Consider the following 21303-nt stretch of genomic DNA (forward strand, 5'->3'; position numbering starts at 1 on the left):
ACCTCAATAAAAAAAAAAGACACTAAAAGAACAAAAACAAATGAGGCTAGGGTGAACAGGCTGGTACGCAGAAATGTTGGTAGGACAAGTTTTGATTGGTGGGTCAAGCATTTGTGGTAAGGTTCTAAACATTTATGATGAGGTTTTAAACATTTATGGTGAGATGGGGAAGGAACTGTAACACCAGATCTTCTTCTTTTTTTTTTTTTTTGTGAGGAAATCAGCCCTGTGCTAACATCTGCCAATCCTCCTCTTTTTTTGCTGAGGAAGACTGGCCCTGGGCTAACATCCGTGCCCATCTTCCTCCACTTTATATAGGACGCCGCCACAGCATGGCTTGCCAAGTGGTGCATCGGTGCGAGCCCGGGATCTGAACCAGCGAACCCCGGGCCGCCGCAGTGGAGCGTGCGCACTTAACCACTTGCGCCACTGGGCCAGCCCCAACACCAGATCTTGAATGACGGACCCCTCACTTATGATAAGAGTTCTACTTTTAAGTTCTGGTCATGTCCCCGTCATTTGGCTCCATGGGGAGGAGAATCTTTGATTCGGCAGTATTTCAGGTCAAGATTTCTTCTTCTGTACATGCTGTGGCTAAGTGACTTTGCAAATTTTCTGAAAAATAATTTCTTAATTACTCTATTGATAAGATGGGGTCAGTTGAACTGATCCTGGGGGGCCCACGGGTACAAGGGTTCTTCCTAACCATTCCTGGGCATGATGTGTCTCTTTACCAGTAACCTCAAGTAGGTCTGATTGGCACACCCTCTCGGGGGCAGCCTGGCTGAAAGGGAAGCTAGGAGATTCAAAAGTAATTCTGGTTCAGCCACCTGGATTCTAGCAACATGGATGCCTGTGCAGGCAATCTATCAGGGCACTCTGCATCACCCCTGGAGAACATGAGGGCAAGGGAATGAGACATCCATTGATGCTCATATGATGCTTGCTGTATCCTAAGTAGTAAAGTCCTTTGCCTCTGAAATATTGTTAGTAATTTAGTCCTTTGCCTCTGAGAACAAAAATCATCTTCAGCTAAAACAAAAGTAGGGTGTGAGGGAGGCCAGTTATGAGAAGGTGACCCAGAAAAGTACAGTAAACAAGGATAAGGGTTGTTATGCAGATTTAAGTTGGGCCTCCTCCATTGATAAGATTCTCTTGTGATTTAGAGGCATCCTTCTCTTCCTGGTACAGAAGGAGACACTCTTATAAATGGAGATTTCCTTTATAAATGTAAATTTTCCTTACAAAAGGGTAACTTCTACTCTGTTTTCAGAGCTTCTTCCGTGTCTGCTGTTTCTCAAAATAATCCTTATGTTACCGAGCCCTAAAGGACTGGTGACCTGCAAGTGGGTCCTTTTGCCCAAAGTGGTCCTATTCGCGCCAATAGAATGAGACCAGGTTTGGAATAGCAGAGTAGAAACATTATTCACTGATCAATGAATGGAGGAGGCAGAGCTCACGCTCTAAACCACCTTCTCCCTGAAGGGAAGGTGAGCAGGGTTCTTATGTGATGTGAAGAGGGAGGGGTCCCCGTGTCATCATTCAGGGCAGGGGCATTTCAGGCATGCACAGATCTTCCCTTCTTGCACATGGCACCTTTTGCACATGTTTCCTCTTGTGCATGACACCCCATAGCCGTCTTGGACCTTTCTGGTTTGGAACGGTTCTGTGGTTTGGCTATTTGGTGATGTTCTGCCTTGGTTCCTATAAGCAAGCACAACTTAAAAACAAAGCATTAGACATGGAAAAAGTTTTAGAGATTTCTCTGGGTGACACTTATGCCAAAGAAACATATTTAGGGTGGTATATTCTGATCTCATACAGTCATATTTTGGGGTGGCATATTCTGGTCTCCTGTAAGTACTTGTAATCATCCCTAAATGATTTTTATACACATGAGGAGATTAAACTCAATGATAGTTAAAAGAATTGAAAAAAAAGGTACTTAGAAATGTAGTGGAATCACCTTCATTGCCAGATTTAATTACTGGGAGACATTCCAAAAACTAATCTCTGCTGCTTAGAATTCTGGGTTTGGGTTAATTGACCCCTGAGGCTGTTCCAGTGCTAATTCTTTGGTATTATATTGCACATACCAAGGGAGTAAATCACTTTTATATGGATGTGGATGGATCATAAAGCAATAAAAATGCTAATGCTCTGGAGACAAATCCAGATCTTTCTAGTGGTCAGGTTGCTTTTGAACCTCAGTGGGAGCTGCTCACCCATGGTGCGTGAATCAAGCATTTCCAGCTGCTGGTTGCTTGATTCCACCATGAAGCTGGCTTCTGGAGAAGATTTAAATGACTCATTTTCAGTAGAATCAGTTACATTCATTGCAGGAAGGACCATCAAACGAGACTCTTTCTTTCTTGTACCTTTATTCACAACTGTTTCATACATAGGGAGTTTTCTTATTTAAAAAGTTATGCAAGGAAGATTCCCAATGCTTCTTCCAGTATAGCTGTAATACTTTGGAAGGTTTTTCTCACACCAAGCCCTAACTCCTTATGCTGGAGTTTAAAGGCTTTTTATTTTGTTCCTTTCTCAGTAGAAGTTGGAGTACAAATCATGGAATCTGATAAAAGATACACGGAGGCATATTAAAATTTTAAGAATTTCTTTCAGCAAAAATCACTTTGAATTGGGCAGCACCAGACTGGAAGCAGTTAGAAGTCCTCCGCTGAGGGGAGCTAGGGAAAAATTTTTATAGAAAAAAGGCAGAAGCCAAGTAAGGAAATTATTGATTAGCTATAGCTTAAAACCTAGTTGGCTATTTATGATTGTTTGGCCTTAGGTTTCAATTTCATAATTGAGGCATTGATAGTCTTAGATTTTGGTTTGCTTAGGTAGGTGCCATTAGAGCCACCTCAGTCTAATAGCCTCCTTGTTTAATTAATTTAACAAATCCAACACTTTTGTTACACAAATAAGGAAATTGAGGCCCGGAGGGGTTAACTCGGGGCATTACCCTAGGTTACCTAGCTAACAGGATTGAAAAGGCTGAACTTAGAATCTTGAGCTCTGTGCTTTTTCTCCTGCTTCAAGCTGTCCCTGTAGAATCCTGTTAGGCATTGTGGCTTTGCCCTTCAATTCACCGTGTCCGTATTAGCACACAATTCTACACAAATCTGGTCTTTTCATCAAAGATTTTACCTTTTCCGTCTTCAATCAAGTAATTTAAATAGATGAAAACACAAATATTTCATGGAGTACTTAACAGAATGATTCAAGTGACCTTGGGTTCGGGGCACCTGATACTTGATGAAAACCTGGAGTGACAGCAGGAAAATAAAAACAAACCTCTCTGAGATACATTTAACTTATTTTCCTCTTTGTATTTTTCAGAGATAACCCTGTTCGATCTCTCACATTTATAAAAGAAGTCTTAGACAAAATAGAAAGATCTCTGTCAAAACTACTTGGCTTTAACACATCCTACAGAGTTCCCCTTTATCAGCTACAGAGCCTTGGATAGCTTGGAAATGTAAGGCCTCTGATGACGACTGAAGCATATTTTGGTTATATGAATCAGAGCAAATTCAAATAAATCGTTGGCAATGTCTGTTATAATCTTCCTCATCGGAGGATGATGATTAGAGGAATGCTGCTGTTAATTGCATCCTCTTGAAATGTGCCAGCACGGGACTGTGACTATTGAAAGTGCGCTCAGTCCCTGGAGATGGTGCTAATGGAAGAACTCTGTATATCCTAGAGGAGGAAGACAGGTAACTCCCCTCCCTCCATAAAATCATATGTCTGCATCTTCACTCTCTCATTTCAGAGAAAGAAGTATCCTTCCTTTTTGCCCAAACTTACCATTTCACTTAGATTTTTGATGTCACTGCTTCTTTCCTGTCCTGGAAACTTTCTCCATTAATACCTCTGTTCTCTTGTATAATCAATGTCCCTTTCTTGCATGGATTTTTATCCTCAGCTCGCAAACTTCTTCACATTTTTCCATGTAAAAATAGTGAAGAGGAGCAGAATAGGCCACCCCAAAATATGCCTCTTTGGCATAAAGATTATCATGAGCTGATTATTTTTGAGAAATAGCAGACACATGAGAAGCTCTGAAAATTCAGTAGAAATTACCCTTTTGTAAGTGACATTTACATTTATAAGGAAAATCTCCATTTGTAAGGGTGTCTCCCTCTCTGTACCAGGAAGAGCAGAATGACTAAATCTGTAGAAACTCTTATCAATGGAGAAGCCATGGACTTAGATCTGTATAACAACTGTGGGAGATCAAGATTTGGCCACCCTGCAATCTATCTCTCTACCTTGATTGTTTTCTCTGAGGGACATTTGACCTCCCCCACTAACTGCCTAAAGAATTTGACACAGTAACTCCTTCCTGGAACAGATCTTCTATCTGATCGCTGAAATATAATGTAAAATATATGTTACAATAGAAAAGGCACCAGCAAGCCCATCTTATGTCTCTCTGGCCACATTCTCTGGATGGCCCTGCGAGGAGTTGCCAAACAAACATTTACATTTATAAGGGAAATCTCCATTTGTAAATGTATCTCCCTCTCTATATTAGGAAGAGGGGAGATGGCCTCATTTCTAGAAACTTATCAATGTGGAAGGTGAGGCCTTAAATCTGCATAATAACCTTACTCTTGTTTACTGTGCTTTAGTGGTAATCTCCTGTAACTGACTGCCCCCACCCCCAACATCCTCCTTTGTCGTTGGCTGAACATGGTATTTAAGATGAGAATTTCTGCTATTGTGTTGAGAAACGCAGTGTCCCTGCTTTCTCCCATGTATACATGTTATTAAACTTGGTATTATTTTCTCCTGCTAACCTGTCTTGTTAATTATTTGGCCAGCCATAAGAACCTTAAGGGAAAGGGCAGAGGGGGATTCTCCCTCTTCCCTGACACAACTGATAAATAAATGAAAAGCAATAGGATATATTGGAGTATATGAGAAGCTATTTGGTTTAAAACTAATTTGGCCTGACCTTGTTTTTCCAAAAGGGCCTGACGTGGCCTGTTGAACATGCATTGTACATCTGCTTTAAACATTTACAATGTCCCAAAGACAAGAATGATGCCCTTAAAGATAGGGATGTATCTTCTCCCATATCAGCATTTCCTTAAGGATGAGCATCTCTTCCTAGAAACTAAGGATTAGTTACCTACTTGCTGTGCTCACCTTGTGACCACAGATCTGCTGTGCCAGCAAAGCAATCTCATGACTATTGTAAAAGGGACATTCCTATCATATGGAATATGTGTTCTTTGTTCCAAGACGGTATATAACCACTCTGTACACCCCACTTCTTTGGTGCCCTTCCTTCCTTGGGACTACACCAGGATATAGTCCTCAGATGTAGCTCATAATAAACTCACCCCAATTTTGATTTACAGATTGAATATAGATTATTTGTATCAATACAACCTTACTCTTGTTTACTGTGCTTTTCCTGACAGACCCCCATAATTACCGCCCCCCCCCAACATCTTCTTTGGCCTTTAGCTGGAGATGGTATGTAAGGTGGCAGCTTGCGGCATTTTGGTGAGTTACTCAGTTTTCCTGGGTCTCTCCCATGTATAGAGGGGGTATACATGTTATTAAACTTCTGTTTGGTTTTCTCCTGTTAATCTGTCTTTTATTGCAGGGGGCAGGGCTCTGCCAAGCACCTTGAAGGGTAGAGGGAAAACTATTTTTCTTCCCATACAGTAGAAAAGAAAAGAAAGTCTCCTTAGTTCTGATATCTCCTGCAAGGGTAGATACAAATTAAAAATAAGAGGCTTAATTCTCCCTGTTGAAAATAAAGGAACAGACTTCTCCCTCCCCTTTTGTTTCAGAAATTCTTTCTCTGTCCTTTTCAAATATATATAAATTTTTATAATGATTAAATAAGCCTCTCACCAGTCTCACAACTCAGGAACGTTCCCTCAAGGACCTGGGAGCCATCTGTCTGAGATGCAAACATCAAGGGAGATAGCACCCCTATCTCCCATTTCAGTGTAAGGGTAAGACACTGTTAAAAAACAAAATTCAGGGCCGGTCCAGTGGCTTAGCAGTTGGGTGGGTGTTCTCTGCTACTGGCGGCCCGTGTTCAGATCCTGGGCATGAACCAACGCACCGCTTGTCAAGCTATGCTGAGGCAGTGATGGTGCTCAGGGCAAGCTACCCCAGGAAGCACCACTCTGGTATGCGGATTATTTCCAGCTGAGGGCAATAAGGACTCAGAGAACTCAGGAAAAATATTTGAGTTTCCCCTCCCAAACTGCCTAAAGAATTTAAAACAAAAGATCTGTTTTAGGAAGGAGTTATTATCATGACTGCTATAAAAGATAATTTAGGATAGAGGTTACAATAGAAAAGGCACCAACAAGCCCATCTTATCGGGAGTTCTGTCTCTCTGGCCACATTCTTTGGATGGCCCTGCGAGGAGTTGTCAGACAATCATTTACAAGGGAAGTCTCCATTTGTAAAAGTATCTCCCTCTCTGTATTGGGAAAAGGGGGGATGAGCTCATTTCTAATGACTTATCAATGTGGAAAGTGAGGCCTTGGGGCTGCATAATAAACCTTACTCTTGTTTACTGTGCTTTAGTGGTAATCTCCTGTAACTGACTCCCCCCACCCCCAAAATCCTCCTTTGTCATTGGCTGAAAATGATATTTAAGACGAGAGTTTCTGCTATTGTGTTGAGAAACGCACTGTCCCTGCTTTCTCCCATGTATACATGTTATTAAACTTGGTATTATTTTCTCCTGCTAACCTGTCTTGTTGATTATTTGGCCAGCCATAAGAACCTTAAGGGAAAGGGCAGAGGGAGATTCTCCCTCTTCTCCCGACAGCGGCATCCCACATACAGCAACTAGAAGGATGTGAAACTATGACATGCAGCTATCTACTGGGGCTTTGGGGAAAAAAAAGGAGGTGGATTGGCAATAGATGTTAGCTCAGAACCGGTCTTCCTCAGCAAAAAGAGGAGGATTGGTGTGGATTAGCTCAGGGCTGATCTTCCTCACAAAAAAAAATAAATAAATAAAATAAAAAATAAAAACAAAATTCAAGTGAGTAAAATCTAAAGATCTTATTGGCTTTATTCAGTGATTCATGAATCAGGCAGCATCCCATCTAGTAGATAGAAAGGAGCTCCGAGGAGCTGTACAAAATAAAAGACTTTTATAGGCAGAAGGAAGCAGAAACAAAGAAGTTATACTAGCAAAAAGTGGATTGGTTGTGGCAAGGTCACTTCCCTTTAGGTGATGGCAGGGGTCTATCAGGCAGACTACCCTGCTAGTGCTGACCGGGTGATGCCTGATTGACTGGTTTAAGATTCTATTTCTGGGAGAGGCCAAAACTAATTAAGTCTCTGTTTGGTGATGTAGGCTTGACACAAGCAACTCCATTTGGGGCCTGTTGTCTTGTTTTTTTGTTTTTTATTATTTTATCGAGGTCACATTGGCTTATAACATTGTGTAAATTTCAGGAGTACATCATTATATTTCAGTTTCTGTATAGACTGCATCATGTTCACCATCAATAGTCTAGTTTTTATCCGTCAACATAGATATGTGCCCCTTTACCCCTGTCACCCTCACCTCACCCCCTTCCTCTCTGGTAACCACTAATCTGTTCTCCTTATCCGTGTGTTTGTTTATCTTCCACATATGAGTAAAGTCATGCAGTCTTTGTCTTTGTCGGACTTATTATGCTTAGCATAATATCTTCAAGGTCCATCCATGTTGTTGCAAATGGCACAATTTCATCGTTTTTATGACAGTAGTATTCCATTGTATATATATTGTTGTCTTGTTTTTAACAACCCTAATTTTGGTGGGCATCTTGCTCTAATTTGCAAAACTACTGTCTGTCATTAAGACATGAGAAGTTTGTTTCTCTACCGGATAAAACCCATCAACTAATATAGATGGTCTCCCCAATTTCCATGATAAAGTTAGGATGATTTATGCGTGTCAAAAGGTACTGTCAATTCCTCTTACTTAAGCACTAAATATTGTTTATCTTGAAAAGATGTCCATAATGGATTTTACCTGTTTAACTATGTAAAAGGGTGAAATTTCTTTCCGTTTTTGTGATCTCATAGTGGATTGCCTGTGATGTGCATCACATTCTGGTTTAATGCTTATTCAATGATAAAACTGTTTTCTGTCTCTACTGCCTTTGTGGAGAGGTTCTAGGTTAGGAGATTTTGTTTCTTTTAATTATATTTCCCCAACACTCCTAACTTGTCTAGCTTAAGTCCCTTCTTTTTAACAGCAAATTGCTCGAAGGCATAATCTGCTCTGCTTTCTGCTTCCTCTTGGCCTACTTACTCATTAGTCCAGTGGTTCCCAAACATTGCTGCACATTGGAATCACCTGGGGACTCTTTAAAAAATACTGATACCAGACATCCTGATTTAATTGGTATGGCGTTATGACTTGTGCATTGAGATTTTTAAAAGATCACCAGTTGTTTCTCATGTGAAGCAAAGTTTGGGAACTGCTGGTTTCTGCTTATACTGACTAAAACTCTTTATTCTGAGGTTAAAAAGGAGACGAATCTAGGATCAGACTCAGCTGAGATTAAACTTCTGCTCTACTATTTCCCTTCAGGAAGCAAGTTAACCACTGAGCCTAACACTGTCTCCTTGACCAAACTTTAGATAGGCTCCTCTGAGTCTCTTTTTGACTAGGCTTTGTGCTTGGGGCTTGTCTTTGACCTGCCTAGTTCATTTGTAGCAAGAATCCTGCCAAGTCAGTTTAGCAAGAATCCCTTGCCCTTGATATCTGCTTATCCTTGATATCTGATCAAATTCCTTACCCCCACCCTTGATATCTGATCACCTTGACCTGCCTTTGGCAATAATCTGCTTAAATCAATTTAACAAGAATCCCCCTACTCTTGATGTTTTCTCTATTCACTCATCCCACCCCCCCATCCCACCCTTGTCCTTGGCTATAAATCCTCACTTGTCCTTGTATTCAGAATTGAGCCCAGTTCTATACTGAGGTCTCTTTTTCCCTATTGCAATAGTTCCTGAATAATATCTGTTTTACTGCTTTAACTACTGCCAGGCTCTGGTTTTCTTCAACAAGCCTCAGTTTCTTCAATCTATGAAATATAGATAATAATGCCCCTTCTTACAGAATTGCAGTGAGGATAAAATGACATCACGCATGCAAAGCACTTAGTGTTCGATAAATATTAACTATTATTCTTACAAGTTATCTCCCACACACAAAACCCAGTATTCTTTTTTTTTCCAGTTCCTTCAAACTAAGCCCTTTCTTGCTGTTTATCATCCCTTCCTTGAAATTCTCTCCTCCTTTGGCTTCTGATGAATTGCATTCTTCTGCTTCTTCTGTTACATCTTTGACTTTTCCTTCTCCCGCTTCCCTTTTCGCATATCCTAAGTGTAAGAGGGACATAAGCATGTGGCTTTGGCTCTTCTCCTCTCCTCATACTCACCCTTACAATCTCATCCAGTGTTAAGGACTGCAAGTCTACTTTCTGTGCAAATGCACCCCGCAGCAGAGAACAGAATCCGCCATCTAATAGCTAGTCAATCAACTTTTGTGAAAGGTATGAATTCTATCTTTCTGACCCTAACCTCTCCCCAGTTTCACAAAGGCCTGATGAGCCAATGTCTCTACCTGGATGTTCTGCCCTATTTCCGTTCCTTTAGCTTTTTTTTTCATGTTTCCATTTCTTTTAATAGTGCGAACACATCTCAGCCAGCTAGATTTGAAAACTTGAAATCTTTAACTTCTTGCACCCCCTTGCCTATCATAGCCAACCACTTGCCAGTTTGGGTCAATTCTAACTCCAGGTAATTTGTAGGAAATTACCTGTTAACTAGTCTTACAGCTTTTCGTTTTCTGGAAGCGAACTATTAAAGCAATTACAACCTCCCACAATCTCTCTCTTTATTTTTTTGTGAGGAAGATCAGCCCTGAGCTAACATCTGTGCCAATCCTCCTCTTTTTGCTGAGGAAGACCAGCCCTGAGCTAACATCTGTTGCCAATCCTCCTCCTTTTTCTCCCCAAAGCCCCGGTAGATAGTTGTATGTCATAGTTGCACGTCCTTCTAGTTGCTGTATGCGGGACGCTGCCTCAGCATGGCTGGACAAGCGGTGTGTTGGTGCGTGCCCGGATCTGAACCCGGGCCCCCAGTAGTGAAGCACGCACACTTAACTGCTAAGCCATGGGGCCAGTCCCCCCACCATGTCTTTTAAACCAACACTTGTAAGCATTTTCAAAAAGACTAGCAAAATGGTTTTTAATTGGCCACAACTGTCAAATTGTACTTTAGGAACAAATGCAGGCAAGGGAAGGGTTTAGCAAGCCTAATTTTTATATATAAATTATACTTTTTACTATGAAATACTGGGAGGTTCAGAAAATCTACAAGAGAAATGTTAAAAGGCAAAATTTAGTTTATTTAGCAATTGAACAAGGATATGAATGGCAGATACAGCAATATCTAACGAGCACAAAAAGATATACTACTTTTCATTGAAATGTTTTTAGTGACACCATGGTAACTCCTGCCTGTTAATAGATTTATTCATTTTCAAGGAAAAAAAGATCATAGTCAAATCATTGTTAGGTTATTGGTATACAATTTTGTTGTTGAACACATTTGTTGGTATTTGGTTCTCCTATACCTTAAGAGTAGGGCCACTGTGTAGTACATCGCCAATGGGCACTTTTCTCATTGAACACTTTGGTGCTCCCTGGAGTTGTGTAATGTGGTGACAACCCTGGGTGAGAGAAATGTATAGATCTCAAGTCAATAGCATAAGTTCCTCCCTCAAGAAACTAGAAAAAGGAGAGGAAAATAAACAACACAAACAGGAGGAAGGAAACAATAAACATGAGTGCAAATCAATGGAAATAAAAACAGGAAAATCAGGCAGGCACTTAATTTTTTTTAAAAAAAAGCAAGTTCTTCAATTAAAAGGATCAATAAAACTAGCAAACCTCTAGGAATACTGACAAAAAAAGAAAAAATCCTACAAATCACCAATGTTAGAAATGAATAGGAAATTTAACTACAGACCCTGCAGATACCAAAAGGATAATAAGCGAATGTTATGAACAACTCTACACATATAAATCTGATAACTTAGAAGAAATAGAGCAATCCTTTGAAAAACATAAACTACCACAAGTCACTGAATGTGAAATAGATAATTTGAATAGCTCTATAAGTATTAAAGGAATTGATTTTGCAATTTAAAAACTGCCAAAAATGCTATCTCCAGTCCCAGATGATTTGACTGGAGAATTCTGTCAGACATTTGAGGAAGAATTAACATCAATAGTGCACAATCTCTTCCAGAAAATAGAAAAGGAAAGATCACTTCATAACTCATTTGATGAGGCCTGTATTAATTGATACCAACCTGAAAAACACAGTGCAAAAAAGCAAACTACAAACCAAAGTCCTTCATGAATATAGATGCAAAAATCCTTAATAAATATTAACAAATATAAATCAGCAATATACAAAAAGAATTATACAGTATGGTAATTGTTTATAATAATAAACAAGTATTGTTTATTTTAGTGATAAAGACTATATCAATATTAAAAAAATTATTTAATATAATATACTATATTAACAGACTAAAGAAGAAAAATTACATGATCAAATCAATCAATGAAGAAAAAGCATTGAAAAAATTCAATACCTTTTCATGATAAAACCTCAGAAAAATAGGAATACAGGGAAACCTCCTAAACTTGAAAAAGAGCATCCATAAAAAACCTGCAGCTAACATTATACTTAAATGTGAAACACAGAATGGTTTCCTTTAAGATGTGACACAAACCAAGGGTATCTGCTCTCACTGCCCTTATTCAAAATAATGTTGGAAGCCAATACGGTAACCAAGGAAAGAAAAGAAAAGGCATACAGTTCAAAAAGGAAGAAATAAAACTGTCCCTATTTTTAGATGACATGATTATCTATGTAAAAAACCCCAAAGAATCTGCAAAAATCAAAAGCTCCTGGAACTAATAAATGAGTTCAGCAGGCTTGTAGGATACACAAAAACATACAAAAATCAAATGTATTTCTATATACTAGCAATGAACGTTTAGACACCAAAATTAAAAATACAATACCATTTTAAGTCACAAAAAATGGTGAATTACTTAGGTATAAACCTACCAAAACGTGTACAGACATTTATGATGAAAACTACAAAGTACTGACAAGAGAAATCAAAGAATATCCAAATAAATGGAGAGACACATCATGTTCAAGAAATGGAAGACCAACATAGTAAAGATGTTAATTTTTCAAATTTATATACAAGTTTAACTCAATTCCTATCAAAATCCTAGAAAATTTTTTTGTAGATTTAAACAAAATTATTCTAAGATTTTTATGGAAAGGCAAAGGAACTAGAATGGCTAAAACAAATTTAAGAAATAAGAATAAATTGGGAGGAATCAGTCTACCCAATTTTGAAAACTTACTGTTAGCTAGAATAATTAAGATAGACTTTTCAACAACTTGTGCTGGAATAATTGGACATTCAAAGACAAAAAACCCCTTCAACCTAAACCTCACATCTTACACAAAAATTAACTGAAAATGGATCACCAACTTAAATGTAAAACATTAAACCATAAAACTTTTAGACCAAAAAACACAGGAGAAAATCTTGGGAATCTAGAGCTTGGCAGAGTTCTCAGGCTTGACATGATCCAGTAAAGGAAAAAAATCCATTAATTGGACTTCATCAAAAGTTAAAAGTTTTACTCTACAAAACGCCCTGTTAAGAGAATGAAAAAACAAGCTACACACTTGGAGAAAATATTTGCAAACCACACATCCATCAAAGGATTAGAATATATAAAGAACTTTCAAAACTCAATAGTAAAAAAACAATACAATTAGAAAATAAGCAAATGACATAAACAGAAATGTCACTGAAGAGGATATACAGCTGACAAATAATCAAATGAAAAGATGCTCAACATCACTAGCCATTAGGGAAACGCTGATTAAAACCACAGTGAGATATCACTACACACCTATCAGAATGACTAAAATAAAAAATAGTGACAACACCAAATGCTGGCTAGGATGCAGAAAAATTGTATCATTCATACATTGTTAATGGAACAGTGAAATGGTACAGCTGTGATGGAGCAGTCTGATAGTTTCTTTAAAAACTACATTTGCAACTACCATGTGAACTAGTAATTACAGACCTGGACATTTAGCTCAGAGAAATAAAAATTTATTTTCTCACAAAAAACCTGTACATGAATGTTTATAGCAGTTTTTTAATTTTATTTTTTAAATTATTTTATTGAGGTCATAATAGTTTATAATACTGTGAAATTTCAGGCTTGCATTATTATTTATCGGTCACCATATATATATATATGTGCCCCTTTACCCCTTTTGCCAACCTCCCAACCTCCTTCCCCTTTGGTAACCACTAATCTGTTCTCTTTGTCCATGTGTTTGTTTATCTTCCACATATGAGTGAAATCGTGCAGTGTTTTGCGTTTCTGTGTCTGGCTTCTTTCGCTTAACATAATAGCCTCAAGGTCCATCCATGTTGGGATGATTTTTGCCTTTTTTTTATGGCTGACTAGTACTCCATTGTGTATATATACCACATCTTCTTTACCCATTCATCAGTTCATGGGCACTTGGGTTGCCTCCATGTCTTGGCTATTGTGCATAATGCTGCAATGAACATAGGGGAGCATAAGTCTCTTTGAACTGTTGATTTCAAATTCTTTGGATAAACACCCAGTAGTGGGATAGCTGGGTCACATGGTATTTCTATTTTTAATTTTTTGAGAAATCTCCATACTGTTTTCCATAGTGGCTGCACCAGTTTGCATTCTCACCGGCAGTGTATGAGGGTTCCCTTTTCTCCACATCCTCTCCAACATTAGTTGTTTTCTGTCATTGTAATTATAGCCATTCTAACAGGTGTAAGGTGATATCTCATTGTAGTTTTGATTTGCGTTTCCCTAATGATTAGTGACGTTGAACATCTTTTCCTGTACCTGTTGGCCATCTGTATATCTTCTTTGGAAAAATATCTGCTCATATCCTCTACCTCTTTTTTAATCGGGATGTTTGTTTGTTTGTTGTTGAATTGTATGAGTTCTTTATATATTTTGGAAATTAACCCCTTGTTGGATAAATGATTTGCAAATATTTTCTTCCAGTTGGTGGGTTGTCTTTTCATTTTGTTCCTGGTTTCCCTTGCCTTGCAGAAGCTCTTTAGTCTGATGTAGTCCCATTTGTTTATTTTTTCTTTTGTTTCCCTTGCCCCAGTAGACATGGTATTTGAAAAGATGCTGCTAAGACCAATGTCAAAGAGTGTACTGCCTATATCTTCTTCTAGGAGTTTTATGGTTTCACATATTACCTTCAAGTCTTTAATCCATTCTGAGTTAATTTTTGTGTATGGTGAAAGATAATGGTCTGCTTTCATTCTTTTGCATGTGGCTGTCCAGTTTTCCCAACATCATTTATTGAAGAGACTTTCCTTTCTCCATTGTACGTTCTTGGCTCCTTTGTGGAAGATTACCTTTCCATAGATGTGTGGTTTTATTCCTAGGCTTTCAATTCTGTTCCATTGATCTGTGTATATGTTTTTGTACTGGTACCATGCTGTTTTGATTACTATGGCTTTGTGGTATATTTTGAAGTCAGGTATTGTGATGCCTCCAGCTTTGTTCTTTTTTCTCGGGATTCCTTTGGCTATTCGGAGTCTTTTGTTGTTCCTTATAAATTTTAGGATTCTTTGTTCTATTTCTGTGAAGAATGTCATTGGGATTCTGATTTAGATTGCATTGAATCTGTAGATTGCTTTATGTTATATGGACATTTTAAGTATGTTTATTCTTCCAATCCATGTGCATGGAATATCTTTCCATTTCTTTATGTCACCATCGATTTCTTTCACTAATGTCTTATAGTTTTCATTGTATAGGTCTTTCATCTCCTTGCTTAAATTGATTCCTAGATATTTTATTCTTTTTGTTATGATTATAAAAGGGATTATATTCTTGAGTTCTCTTTCTGTTACAGTATATAGAAATGCAACTGATTTTTGTAAGTTGGTTTTGTACCCTGCAACTTTGCTGCAGTTGTTGATTATTTCTAACAGTTTTCCAATGAATTCTTTAGGGTTTTCTATGTATAGAATTCAGCAAATAGTCAGAGTTTCACTTCTTCATTGTCAATTTGGATACCTTTTATTTCTTTTTCTTGCCTAATTGCTCTGGCCAAAACCTCCAGTCCTATGTTGAATAAGAGTGGTGAGAGTGGGCATCCCTGTCTTGTTCCTGTTCTCAGAGGAATGGCTTTCAGTTTTTCACCATTAACTATCATGCTGGCTGTGGGTTTGTCGTATATGGCCTTTATTATGTTGAGGTCCTTTCCTTCTATACCCATTTTATTGAGAGTTATTTTTCATAAATGGATGTTGGATCTTGTCAAATGCTTTGTCTGCATCTATTGACATGATCATGTGGTTTTTATTCCTCATCATGTTAATGTGGGGTATCACATTGATTGATTTGCAGATGTTGTACCATCCTTGCGTCCCCTGGTATAAATCCTACTTGATCCTTTTAATGTATTGCTGTATTCAATTTGCCAATATTTTGTTGAGGATTTTTGCATCTACATTCATCAGTGATACTGGTCTGTAATTTTCCTGCTTTTTGTGTTGTCCTTGTCTGGCTTTTGGATCAGAGTGATGTTGGCCTCATAGAATTTGTTGGGAAGTGGTCCATCTTCTTCAATATTTTGGAATAGTTTGAGAAGAATATGTATTAAATCTTCTTTTGATGTTTGGTAGAATTCTCCAAAGAAGCCATCTGGTCCTGGACTTTTACATTTTTGGAGGTTTTTGATTACTATTTCAATCTCTTTACTTGTGATTGTTCTATTCAAATTCTCTCTCTCTTCTTGATTCAGTTTTGGGAGTTGTATGAGTCTAAGAATTTATCCATTTCTTCTAGATTTTCCAATTTGTTGGCATACAGTTTTTCATAGTATTCTCTTATAATCCTTTGTATTTCTGTGGTATCCATTATAATTTCTCCTCTTTCATTTCTAATTTTATTAATATGAGCCTTCTCTCTTCCTTTCTTAGTGAGTCTGGCTAAAGGTTTGTCAATTTTGTTTATCTTATCAAAGAATTAGCTCTTAGTTTCATTGATCCTTTCTACTGTTTTTTGGTTTCTATTTCATTTATTTCTGTTCTAATTTTTATTATTTCCCTCCTTCTGCTGACTTTGGGCTTTGCTCTTCTTTTTCTAGTTCTGTTAGGTGTAGTTTAAGATGACTTATTTGAATTTTTTCTTCTTTGTTAAGGTGGGACCATATTGCTAGGTATTTCCCTCTTACGACTGCTTTTGCTGCATCCTATATAAGTTGATGTGGTGTGTTTTCATTTTCATTTGTCTCCAGATATTTTTTGATTTCTCATTTATTCATTGGTTGTTCAGCAGCATGTTGATTAATCTCCACGTTTGTCACTTTACCAGCTTTTTTCTTGTATCTGGTTTCTAGTTTCATAGCTTTATGGTCAGAAAAGATGCTTGATATGGTTTCAATCTTCTTACATTTATTGAGGTTTGCCTTGTTTCCCAACATATGGTCTATCTTTGAGAATGTTCCATGTACACTTGAGAAGACTATGCATTCTGCTGTTTTTGGATGGAGTGTTCTGTATATATCTACTAAGTCCACCTGGTCTAGTTTTTCATTTAATTCCACTATTTCCTTATTAACTTTCTGTCTGGATCATCTTTCCATTAATGTCAGTGGGGTGTTGAGGTCCCCTACTATTATTGTGTTGCTCTTAATTTCTCCCTTTAGGTCTATTAATAGTTGCTTTATGTACTTTGGTGCTCCTGTGTTAAGTGCATATATATTCATAAGTATTATGTCCTCTTGGTGGAGTGTCCATTTTATCATATATACTGTCCCTCTTTGTCTCACATTGTCTTTTTTATCTTGAAGTCTACCTTGTCTGATATAAGCATGGCAACACCTGCTTTCTTTTGTTTGCATTTTCTTGGAGCATCATCCCCCACCCCTTCTCTCTGAGCTTGTGTTTATCTTTAGAGCTGGGATGTTTTTCCTAGAGGCAGCATATTTTTGGGTCTTGTTTTTTTAATCCATCCAGCCACTCTGTGTCTTTTGATTGGAGAATTCAATCCATTTACATTTAGAGTGATTATTGATATATGATGGCTTAATACTGACATTTTATATCTTGTTTTCCGGTTGTTCTGTATTTCCCTTGTTTCTCGTCCTGTGTATTTCCAACTGACATTTCAGTTTGGTGATCTTCTGTGATGGTTTTCTCAGTTTTCTCTATTTATCATTCGCATCTGTGTTCTGATTTTTTGTTTAGTGGTTACCGTGAGGTTTGTATAAAAGATCTCTTAGATGAGATAGTCCATTTTCTAATTTCTTATATATATTTCTTATTTCCTTATATTTCTTATATTTCTTATTTCCTTAGTCTAAGCAGGTTCCAACTTTTTCCTCTTCCCTATCTAAGTTGTTGCTTTCACAACTTATTCCGTTTTGTCTTGTGAGATTGTGGTTAAAATGAAGTGATTATAGTTATTGCTTCTCTTTACCTTTAACATTATAATTATGTGATAGCTAACCTGTTCTGATAGAGAGCTACAATTTTCTGATTATGTCTGCCTATTTATCTCCTTGCTCAAGGCTTTGGAAAGCCTTTCTCTTTTTTTCAGGTATGAGGGCCTTCTTGAGCATTTCTTGTCAGGGATCTTGTGGCAGTTAATTCCCTCAGCTTTTGTTTATCTGGGAAAGCTTTTATTTCTCCATCATATCTGAAGGATATTTTTGCTGGATAGAGTATTCTTGGCTGAAAGTTTTTAATCTTTCTGTATTTTGAATATATCATTCCACTTTCTCCTAGCCTCTAAGGTTTCTGCTGAGAAATCCCCTGAAAGCCTGATAGGGGTTCCTTTGTAGGTTATTTTCTTCTGCCTTGCTGACCTTAATATTTTTCCTTTGTCCTTGACTTGTGCCAGTTTTACTAATATATGCCTTGGAGAAGGTCCTTTCGCATTGGTGTAATTAGGAGTTCTATTGGCTTCATGTAGTTTTATGTTCTATTCCTTATCCAGGTTTGGGAAGTTCTCAGCTATTATTCCTTTGAACAAGCTCTCTGCTCCTTTCTCCCTCTCTTGTCCCTCTGGAATACCTATAATCCTTATGTTGCATTTCCTAATTGAGTCAGATATTTCTCAGAGAATTTCTTCACTTCTTTTTAGTCTTAGTTCTCTCTCCTCCTCCAACTGAAGCATTTCTATATTTCTGTCCTCTAATTTACTAATTCTGTCTTCCATAATATCAGCTTTGTTTTTCAAGGATTCTAGATTGTCTTTTATCTCAATCCTTATGTTCTTCATCTCCAGCATTTCTGTTTGTTTTTTATTATAGTTTCAGTCTCTTTTCTGAAGAATTCCCTCTGCTCATTAATTTTATTCCTGAGTTCATTAACTCTCTTTCTGAGTTTTCTTGTAACTCATTGAATTTCTTTGTGATAACTATTTTGAATTCTCTGTCATTCAGATTGTAAATTTCTTTGACTTCAGGACTGGTTTCTGGACACTTGTCAGTTTCCCTCTGGTCTGGAGTGTTAGTGTATTTTTTCCTTTTGTTGGGTGTGATGGACCTTTGCCAGTGCTTAGTGATAGTATCTGGTTGCAGATTCCTCCTGCCACCACTGGACGGGGACAGGACCTGTGTTTTCTGAGCCCACTGTGTCCCCTGGCAGTTGTGCCCATTCCTTGAAAGTTGTACCGATAGGGCAGTCTGCATCTGGCCACTGCTGCTTCACTTACACAGGCGCAGGTGCTCTGGCAGGGATCACCTGCCTTGGTGACTGACTGAGATGGTGTGCCAGGCAGTATGGTGGGGAGGGGGCGCTTTCTTTCCTGCCTACTCTCCTGCTCTGCACTCACTGGTGGTCTGCCTGGGGTGCTTGGCTTGGTGGGGCCTCCCCCGCAGTGGCTGAACTGCCTCAGTGTGGAGCATTCCTGCAGGCTGAGAAGCAACTCTGAGAGCAAAAGCATTCCTGCAGAGGGCTGCCTTTTTCCCCATCTCCTCTCAGGGTTGTGCCCTAGATTACCGTTGCTGGAGAGGGGGAGGAAATCCACTTACCTCCTTCCACTGCTTCCCCGGGGATCCAGTACATTCAGCTTCAGGTGTATGGCTGCGTGGATCTCTCAGATGTCTATTGCGTTATGTGGATGTCCTCTGTTGGTTAATTAATTTCCTTTTTATTGTATCTTAGCAGGGAAAGACTAAGGGAAGAGCTCACTCCACTGTGATGCTGACGTCACTATCAATCTTCTGTTTTGATGATCTATCCATTGATGTAAGTGGAGTGTTAAAGTCTCCTACTATTATTGTGTTACTGTCTATTTCTCCTTTTATGTCTGTTAATAATTGCTTTGTATATTTAGGTGCTCCTATGTTGGATGCATAGATATTTACAAGGATTATATCCTCTTGTTGGATTATTCCCTTTATCATTACAGAGTGCCCTTCTTTGTCTCTTGTTACAGTTTTTGTTTTAAAGTCTATTTTGTCTGATATAAGTATGGCTACCTCAGCTTTCTTTTCATTGCCATTTGCATGGATTATCTTTTTCTATCACTTCACTTTCAGTTTGTGAGTCTCTTTAGGTCTGAAGTGTGTCTCTTGTAATGCAGCATATATATGGGTCTTGCTTTTTTTATCCAATCAGCCATCCTATGTATTTTGATTGGAGCGTTTAGTCCATTGACATGTAAAGTAGGTGTTGATAAGTATGTACTTATTGCCATTTTTTAACTTTTTTTCTGGATATTTTAATAGTTCTTCTCTGTTCCTTTCTTCTTCTCTTGCTGTCTTCCCTTTTGGTTTGATGGCTTTCTTTAGTACTATGTTTGGATTCCTTTCTCTTAATTTTTTGTGTATTTATTACAGGTTTCTGGTTTGTGATTACCATGAGGTTCATATACAATAACTTGCATATATAACAATCTATATTAAGTTGATGATCTCTTAAGTTTAACCTCTTGCTAAAAGCTCTACTCTTCTACTCCCCTCCTCCCACATTTTATGTTTTTGGTATCATATTTAATGTCTTTGTTGTGTGTGTGTGTCCGTTAACCTCTTATCTTGGAAATAGATAATTTTAGTACTTTTGTTTTTTGATCTTCGTATAAGCTTCATAGGTGGTTGATCTACTATCTTTATTGTATATTTGCCTTTACCAGTGATTCTTTTTTTGGTAATCTTCTTATTCCTATTTGTGGTCTTTTCTTTTCCACTTAAATAAGTCCCTTTAGCATTTCTTGTAAGGCTAGTTTGTTGGTGATAAACTCCTTTAGGTTCTGCTTCTCTAGAAAATTCTATCTTTCCTTCCATTCTGAGTGAGAATCTTGCTTTGTAGAGCATTCTTGGTTCCAGGTTTTTTCCTTTTAGTACTTTAAATATATCATTCCACTCCCTTCTAGCCTGGAAGGTTTCTGCTGAAAAGTCAGCTGATAGCTGTATGGGGTTTCCTTTGTATGTAACTTGTTGCCTTTCTCTTGAAGCTTTTAGGATTGTTTCTTTGTCTTCAGTTCTTGACATTTTAACTACAATGTATTTTGGTGTGGGCCTCTTTCAGTTCTTGTTTGGTGCTCTCTGTGCTTCTTGTACCTGGATGTCTGTTTCCTTCCTTAGGTTAGGAAAGTTTTCAGCTATGATTTCTTCAAATAGATTCTCTGACCCTTTATCTCTCTCTTCTCCTTCTGGGATGCCTATAATATGGATGTTAGTGTGCTTGATGTTATCTGTTCAGCTTGGGTGATTTCCTCTAATCTTTTGTCCAGCTCGCTGATCTGTTTTTCTGTATCATCTACTCTGCTATTGATTCCCTCTAGTGAATTTTTCATTTCCATCATTTAATTCTTTGGTTTCATTGGTTCTTTTTTATATTTTCCAATTATTTGTTGAAGTTCTAATTGTATTCATCTATTCTTCTCCCAAGATCACTGAGCATCCTTATGACTATTAGTTCATGCTCTTTATCAGGTAGATTGTTTATCTCTGTTTCGTTTAGTTCTTTTTCTGAAGATTTGTTCTGTTCCCTTATTTGGAACATATTCCTTTGTCTCATTTTGCCTATTTCTTTGTGCTTATATCTATGTTTTAGGTAGGTCAGCTACATCTCCTGATCTTGGAGGAGTGGCCTAATGTAAGAGATGCCTTATGAGGACCAGCAATGTGCTTCCTTCTCTTCAC

The sequence above is a fragment of the Ceratotherium simum genome, chromosome X (assembly GCF_057802395.1).
Source record: "Ceratotherium simum simum isolate JZ-2026a chromosome X, ASM5780239v1, whole genome shotgun sequence".
Taxonomy (NCBI): Eukaryota; Metazoa; Chordata; class Mammalia; order Perissodactyla; family Rhinocerotidae; genus Ceratotherium; species Ceratotherium simum.